Below are 9,282 nucleotides of genomic sequence, written 5' to 3' on the forward strand. Positions count from 1 at the left end.
TGGTTAGGGATTAATAGGAATGTGCAAGGAGCTAGAAAAATCTAAGCTATACATTGCAAAGGAACTTTAATATCTTATGATTGTTAAAATAATTACTGTAATTACGAAATGATAAAATAAGTGATATAAACATTATTTTTCAAAATACTTCAGATGCTAATGATAAAATATGAACAGACTCAAAAGGAAATGTTAGGAAAAGAAGAGTCACTAAACGTGGAATCCTCCATGGTCTCCAACAGGGCTTGGCGCCCAGGTCTCACCACCCAGTATCGGTTCAGGAATAGGAATCATTGAGGCCTCGTGTGAGCTACTCTCCTATAGACATTTAGAGTAGTAGAAATGAGAGCATGAGAAAGAAATAGCAAGCTGGTCTGGCTTTAGGTTCCAGCTCTTTTTTTGTAGAAGCTGCATGGAAAAGCCAGATACCTCCTGAGGATCGGGAGGCCCAGAAATTGCAGAAAGTGGGTGCAGCCCCTCCTGCTGGAAGAAGAGGCCATGGTTCCCACCTGGCACATTGTCCTGTCAGTTTAGAATTAGATCCCAAGGTCAGTGCAAAACAATTCTGCACATTGCTCCAGAGGAGGTCAGAAAAATAAGTAGGGACAAATTCTAAAGAAAGTAATTCCAATTGTATCTTGAAAGAAATGAAAAATCAATAAAGGATTTTAAGCAGGTGAGTAATACAATTTGATTTATATTTTGGAAAGTTGACCTAGCATGAAGGTAGAGGATGGTTTGGATCTGGAAGAAACTGGGGGTAGTAAGGTTAATTAGGAGGCCCACTTCACAGCAAAGGCGAGATGTGGAATACATGAAATATGAGAGTGATTTATTCAACAGCAAACACAAAATTGCATTGCATCTTAAATATAGTTTCTTCTAAAGATTTCTCTGCTTAGAAGCAGTTTCAGACTCCTCTTAGTTCCTGTAATGCTACCTGTAATGCAAATCGCACATGCACTGTCTTCAGTTCTTGGTCTTTGTTATCAACTTGCCATCAAGAAACTGTCTGTCTCCAGAGCATCTGGCCTAGCTCCTTTCACTCAGAAGGTATTTCTCTTATCTTTACTGAGTAAAGGGATATAAAAAGTAACAACGAGGGCATATTTGTAGATGTTGGTCCCAGGACCCCATCAAAGCTGTATGAAAAGAGTGTGCTGTATACAAACACCCAGCACGGGGACTTGAAGGGAGGGAGATAGCACGAGGTCTGAAACCCAGCCTGAACATCACGCCGTGCAAGAAAGAGACAGAGACAGAGAGAGAGGCACATTTTATAAGTCATGGACCCCTGAGGTTCTGGATTGTGGGAGGGGTGGATCTCAAGATAAAAATAGACACAACATATTTAGTTTTTCCCAAAACAAGACAGTAGTTTTGAGGGAATGAAGGTTAGAAGAGTATAGAGAAGTAGGAAATTTTCAGGAGTTTGACTCCACATACAATCAAATCCTATGTGTATCAATCTTGTTTGTACTATTCTTTTTATAATAATCTTAAATATGTTGATGACTTACATTTCTTGAGATTTTACTATTCTCTGTCAAGCATGTTGCTTAACATGGATTAGCTCATTTAATTGTTACTAGATCAAACTAATGTAGCCATTATTAATATCCTTATGTCATAGTCGGGAAATTTGAAATTTAAAGAGATTAAATAAATTTCCCAAGCTCACATAGATAGTTAATGGCATAGCCATTATTCAAACACAGGTCAGTTAGAGTTTAAAAAATGAGGTGTAACTATTACCCTGGAAGGCCAATGTTTTTAGAATGAGTGAAACAAATATTTAGTATTATTACTGACCCACAAAATAGTGATACATTTGTAAGAGAGCATGAATATTAATTTAATGGTACATGATGGATTATTAATATTGTAACAATTCCAAACACTGATTTTGTTTCATTTATTCTAATTTCACAAAGAATAAAGTCCAACTTTCAAAAATAGAAAATTATAATAAAACATATATCAATTCTCTAGGTCTTAAGTTTGCTTCATAAAATATTTCTATAGCTTCATAAGACATTTTATAGCACTTTTAAGCCATTAACAGGTTTAGGGTGAGCTGAATGGAACTTTAGAAAAACACTAAGTGTGAACATTTGTACCAAGTTTATCTCAGGTGCTCAGAGGGAAGGACAACCATAAATGGAAAGGTGATGTGGAGAGGCATTTACCTAAAATCGTTCCATAAATCTATTTCTTAAGTTCATTTCTAGTATAGCATGATATTTACTTGATGCTTAAATTGGTTTCAAACTTTTCCCTGGAAAATATTCCCAAAAGTTTTCAGGAAAGATAATGTATCTTTACATTTAATATGTTGAATCTTTGTGCAGTATGTAAACCAATACTTCATAAAGGTATTTATTTTTGCCTCCTACCTTGTATATATTGCAAAATGTATTGGGATGAAAAATTGTCTATTTTAGCCAGCAGTTGGGAAAATTTGGTTTTTGTGGTTGGGAAGAATGTTATTACTAATGTTACCTTTGTGGATACACACACACCCATTAATTCACACTTATCAAAAGAGAATTAGGCATTGTGAATTGATTGGCCATCAAAGAAATTTCTAAAGGCATTCTTCTCTTCATTTGATTACGGAAAATAAACTGTGAAAATCATGTGAGTGTTATAATCAGACAAACCGGACTTGTTTAGATTCATTTCTTACTTTCTGTGGGGCATTTTGTCAAGAGATGCATTAAATCTCTTAAAACATCTGATTTTTTTTTCCTTTTATGGTAAATGAGCATAACAATATTTCCTTCCCTGCCAGGAAGTCATTTTCGTTGTCGTATTCAAGGGTCTTGCCGGTGCACACTGCCACGTGCCTCGATCTCCTCGCCTACACGTTCCACGTCGCCTGGGTCACCCATAATTTTGAACAACTGGTTGTGATCGCAGCCCTGCGTGATAGTGTATGTCTCGGTCTGCTGCTGGACTTGCTTAATAGTTGCCCCCTTGGGGCCCACTACCAACCCCACCATGAGGAAGGGCCTCCTCACACAGGCAGGGGAGGCGCCACACCAAAGGCAGCCTCGCATCATGGAGAAGGGCTAGGCTGCTGAGATGATATCCCTTCGGGCTGTGGGCACGTCCACCAGCTGCCCAGTAACCATGAACACTGGCTCCTCGTCCTGCACTCACGGGAGTCTTGATGTAGGTGTTGGTCTAGGCCCTGAGAACCTTACTCCTGCAGCCTCGCCTTGCCCCAGATCTTGGCCACATGCTCCGAGGTGGGCTTGGGAATACACTTGGTAGGTTACTGCTGCCCTGCAGGTTCAGCTCGATCTCTTTGTAGAAGGCACAGAGCTTGGCATCGCTGGTCCCTTTGGGGGCCCGCAGTGGGGAAGTCCGGGGGCTCTGGGGGCAGCAATGATGTGGCCAGCTGCCTGGGAGAGCGGCCAGCTGCGCAGGGGTGACGGCCCCCACCCACCTATTTCCCAGGTCCCGGAACCTAGGAGACAGAGTTGATCGAAAGCCAGCTGAATGGCACTCGTTTTCCAGCAGCCCTCAGTCTTTAGCTCTTCCCCTGAAATCCTAGTTCTCCAAAACCCCCATTTGTTCCCATTATTCCAAATACCACTAGACTAGGCACGGGAAAACAAAAGCTGAGGGAGAGAGAAGAGACAGAGAGGTTGAGGAAGGGAAAAGAGCTATTGTTAGAGCAACAGAACCCACTGTTCTTTTAAAATCTATTGTGGAAAAATTTATACGTTCAGCATTTGCCTCAAGAACTATTCAATTATGTCTCAATTATATTAAAATACCATATGTTCAATAGTCGTAACAATGATTAAAATAATTGCTATACGAATATTGTGTTGATGTTTCTATCCCTTGCCAGAAAGTTTCCAATTAAACCAATGATATATAGTCAATTGAATACGAAGTGTTAAAATAAGAGGATCAGTGGCAAAGTAGAAAAGCTGGTTTTGGTTGTTGTTTTTTTCCTATTATTATTTTGCATTTTTAGGGCATGGGTTCAGTATCTATTTAATAGCTTCGGTTTTCTAAATAGTAGAATTTAGGGAAGAAATAACATAGGAAGTTTAGTAGCTACTTCAGTTTTCGGAAATATTAAAGGTAAAATGATATTTAAATTTTAGGGGAAAATAAAAGAGCTAGAAATATTAAATAAACATATATGCTGGATTTTATTATTTATTTATTTATTTATATAAATTCATTACTGAGTTTTTGAAAATGAAGGAAGTCCCCAGGGTCAAAGATGAAGAAGGGACTGAAAACAGGAAAGTGACAATATCCAATAATATGGTACAGCCTCTCTGGCAAATAGTTGTATTTCTAATATATCAGTTTCTAAGGTGAGTTATGTGTACGTACACCCTGAGAAACCAGTGCATAAGACATTCCACTGGGGAGTTGTATTCATTTTAAATATCTTTTCTAAAAATTTTGGTACATTCAGTACATTAGTAGTGCATGATTATGATCAGAAGTGAGTATTGCATAGTTTGGGGATGGATTTCAGGGGTTCTTTCACAGAGAAGAGTTCAGTTTGGAAATCGCTGACACAGAGACTTTGGTTGTAAGGACAAGAGAAAATGCCCTCCTTTTCCTTGGGGACAACCTTGAAAAAGGAAAAAAGGAAAATAAAATCTGTTTACCAGCACAAAGAAATAAATAACAAATCTTATCTATATCAGATGAGATAAGGAAAGCCAAAAATAATATATATATTAATAGCAGTAAAGCAAATTGATATTATATGAATTTGAATATATTGATGAAATAAATGAAAACAGACCAGATCAACTTTTCCAATTAGACCAAAAAGTTGGCTATAAGGCAAAATCAAAACATTTGCCTCTTAGAACATGCTCATATAAAACATGAGACAGGGGAATTTTGAAATTAAATGATAGAAATTGCATACCAAGCACTAACAATAATAACAATGACAAAAACCATAACAAAGTAAGGTCAAACAGACATGTTGTCAAAACACATTGCTTAGTACTAAAGATAATATAATGACAAGATAACTTATTCACCAAAAACTTAATTAAATGTGTGTATGCATCCAATCATATTGTCTCCATTTACAAAACAAAACTAACAGAACTACAGGAGAAATTAAAAGCTTTAGTATCATTGTGCAAAAATTAAAACAAATGTCTCAGTAACAGATCAAGCAAACTAAAAAATTGTAAGAATGCAGATTGTAACACACAATTAGCAAGCTCGATCTAATAGGCACATGCAACCCCAACCCCAAGAGTAGAGATTTACGTTTTGATCCTTTTCAAAATGACAGTGGTGCGAAGAGGGCGGGGACAGTTAGCTCCTGTGCGTATCATCGGGCCAAGGATCTTAAGTTCTTCCAGGTTTCCGGAACGTCCATAATTTTGGAGAAGAACCCAGGAATATCTTCCTCATGGCCCGAAACACCCAGCAATAGGAATTGGCAGAGTTTACAGGCAGTTTCCACACTAGGTGTAAGATTAGACAGTATTGATTGGAAAGCTTCTGACCATTAATTTGAACCCCAAGTGATAACTGGGGGCTATCTAGGAAAAGAAACTCTGATGCTTTTTAAACCATACTTAACCTCTAAATGAAGGTCATAATTCGACCTAATGTAATACAACTATTCTGTGCAAAATCAAATAAAGCGCTACAACCCCTTCCCCAGAAGAGGAGGTAAAGTCCTTGAGTGGTGTCTCATCTTCTGATCTTTCATGACGTAAAACTAATAACACTTAAATGCCACTATAAAGTTAATGCATCTCAGATAACAGTATAAGGGAATAGAGGGAAAAAAAGATAATTTGCTTAATGTGTGTGTGTGAATATATACACATTTTCACACACACAAACATAGTCACAACAAAATAAGGAAGAAATGCTCATAATGATTACAGCTTTCATTTCTGTAATTGGTCACATGGTCAGAGCTGGATTTTATAACTATCTTCTTTTACTATCCATTGTGTATCCCTTTTGCCTTCATAAAGCACTTCAGTGGTCACGGTTCTTTACCATCTTTCCTGACAGGTCTGGGCCACTCGTTCTGCCTGGATTAGGTTGTAGTTTTTCATTGTCCATAATTGCAAGGCATGGTAATACTAAGGGATATCTTAAGGGATATCCTGTATTCCAGACATACTCTTCCTTCCCTCTATTGTGGAATAGCAGTTCAATTTCTTTGGTAATCAGAACTAATCACCCCAGACAACACCATAACTCCCTTCTCTGCCAGTTGATTCAGAGACATGAGGAGCCCAAAGTGGCTGAGTCATAGTCTTAACTCCCAGTTCAATGGAGTCGTTGTTGTGTGTCTTGGTGGAAGCATTTCTCGCTCTGGAATTAAGGCTTGCAGACAAGCAGAGCTTAAAGTTATGCAAACAGAAAGCAGAAAACTTTGCTAGTGGGTCACTAGGGGTGATAGCGAGCTGTGTCACGTCCATTTCCAATTTGATACACCCTTGTATCCTGGCTGAGAGACTATGTATATTGGACACTATATATTGGACACTGACTCAAGCTTATCCAGTAGCTTTCTGGAGAACTTTATCCAGCATGAAAGGTATTGCCATTGTGTCTCTAAAAGTACATTCCTTTATTCTATCAAAACAGCCACTTCAGGGTGGTAGGGAACACGGTAACACAAGAGAACTTTAAGAGCATGGGTCCGATTTAACACTCCTTTTCCTATCAAGTGCGTTCCTAGATCAGAAGCAATGCTGCATGTAATACCATGACAGAGGACAGAGCACTCTCTAAGTCTACAAGTGGGAGATTTGGAGGAAGCATTACGTATAGGGAAGACAAATCTGTATCCAGAGTGTCTATTCCAATCAGGGCAACATGCTGCCCCTTCCAAAACAGAAGCAGTTCAATATAATCACCCTGCCACCAGGTAGCCGGCTGATGGCCCCACGAATGGTGCCATATCAGGCCCTCAGTGTTGGTCTCCGCTGTTGCTGTCAGGTTGGTCATTCAGTGGTGGAGGTAGCCAGGACAGCCTCGGTGAGCGGAAGCATAGTTGGGGAGCCCATGTAGAACCTCCATCTTTGCTGCATGTCACTTTGTCCAGGATCCACTGTGTGATGACCGGGGTGGCCACAGAAAGAGACTGCCTGCACTCTGATGGCTGGCGTGAGCAAGCCTCCCATTTAATTTACTGCCCCGCCTCCATCCCTGATTCATGCTCCTTTCCCCTCTGCAACACATTTCTTTTCATGTGTTCCATTCATCTCCTTAGAGACGCATTCCCTTTGTTAATACTTAGTGCTGTTTTGTGTGTGTGATTTTAATTAGCATAACTGATATTGGACCATAGTTTATATTCTCTTTCTTACATTTGAAAGATAAGAGAGAAGACTCAGAGAGACCAAGTAATGTTCCCAGAGTAACAGAGCCTGCATATTCATACCTGAGGCTCAAATTACAATGTGTTTAACTCAGAAAGACCTTGCTATTTGCAACATGACACAGTATTGCCATTAATTCACAGTGTAACCAAACTAGTGGCATATGGAAAACTTGCGTTACAGGAGTTTTACTGCATTTACTTCCTTATGTATATTGAAGGAAAAATTCAACACTTTTAAAGATTGTAACAAGGTATGCTCTGCCATTTGTTCACTTCCTATGTGTGCTTAACATCTACTAATATTGCAATTCATTTTGACTTCAAAATAACAGCAATATCTGCAGGTACCATAGCGCATTAGTTTCTACAAGCCTCACTTTATACAATTTGGAAATACCCTGTGGAGGGAGAACTAGATGAAACATATGTCTGAATGATAAAGCATAATATAAAAACTGAGTCTGTTACCTTGCTTTCAGAAAACATCAAGATGGTCAATAGTTTATGGTTTGCAACAGTAACTCCTTTCATGATGTTTTTGCCTTCTTTTTAGAAAAATAAACAAAAACAATAACAGAAAACTATCTTTTCCGTGCCATCATAATTTTTAACCTCTAAAAATGGCAGGTTTCCCTATCTACATCCCAAGCTGGGCCCAGGCCAACTTAATCTCAAGTGTGGGAGCAGCAGGCCCTTCTGACGGCCCTCCGTTTGTTCATTTGGCTGGCTGAAGGTGGACGGTAGCAGCCTGTGTGCTCCGGTGGGTGTAGTTTCATGTTGTCCTGGCTGCTGTCTCAGGACAGAGAAGAGGCCACGTCAGCCCTTGCCAGCTAGGTTGAGCAACCCCTGCTCTCTCCTCTCCAGCTTCCTCATCAGGTGCAGCTATTGGGTTCCCTCAAAGCAGCACATCTTCCAAAGCACCAGGCTACCTACTTGAATCTCAGGGTACAGGTGATGGCTTGCTATGGGCTAGAAGCCTCCTTCCTGCTGCCGAAAGGAAAGGCCTTGGAGATGGGCCTAGTCGCAGGTAGTGAGGTTAAGATGCCCCTTGTAAGAAATGAACAGCTGGCTCTAGATAATGAGGTGTAGGAGAGTGTAAGGAGATAGGGCCATCCATGTCAGTCACTGGGAAATCAGCATTAAGCAGAGAAAAAGATAGTATGTATTCTTGGAGTTAGGGTTTTCTGCCCTCTGATTCTGAGCATACTGGGTGTCTATGTGTGAGTGGGCACTCACGTGCGTTTGGTTATTTTATTATATGCTATAAAAAGGTGACTAGAATGAGGATTTTTATGAGAAAAATTAGTTGGCTGTTTTAACCATGTAAGTCAACACGTACCCAATTTTCAAGCTATATTTCAAATACAGGCACTCTTTTCATTATATTTAACTTTTTACTTATACCTTTTTTTGTCTTTTTTGTTCAAGCACATTATTATCAACAGTCAACAATAAATTGTAAGAGTTTACCTAAGGAAAAAAAAATTCTCATCCTTAACATGTCTTTTAAGTATGGTTATGCAAGATTTTTAATGTAATAGTGTAGCACCTTTCACACAGATTTACTTTGCCCACTGGTTAAGAGAATTTATGAAAATAACATTCCTCTTGGTTTGACTAATCACATCAACGTGAAATAACCTTGAGCATTTATTACATTTTCCATAGCAAGCAAATTCCATTAGCATCTGTCAGAGTTCACTGGTCACTACAGGTAGAAAGGTCAAGGAGTGGGTGGTGCTATAACTCATCCCTGCTATGTCTGATACGCTTCAAACAGCACAGTCCCACTTGTGCAACGCGGGGTCATAGACAGGTGGCAGGAGGCTGAAATGTATCGGGAAGTAACCAGAATGAAGAAAACAGCACACATAAGGTAGAAAAGGAAATAAAAATTATTTAGTACCTTTTGCAAACCAGAT

General features: G+C 39.3%; 1 pseudogene; it reads right to left on the reverse strand.

Moving 5' to 3' along the window:
• Nucleotides 1-2,728: 2,728 nt before the first annotated feature.
• On the reverse strand, nucleotides 2,729-6,083 carry LOC112300946 (RNA-binding protein MEX3A-like; annotated as a pseudogene).
• Nucleotides 6,084-9,282: the final 3,199 nt, after the last annotated feature.

Source organism: Desmodus rotundus, chromosome 2 (genome assembly GCF_022682495.2).
Source record: "Desmodus rotundus isolate HL8 chromosome 2, HLdesRot8A.1, whole genome shotgun sequence".
Lineage (NCBI taxonomy): Eukaryota > Metazoa > Chordata > Mammalia > Chiroptera > Phyllostomidae > Desmodus > Desmodus rotundus.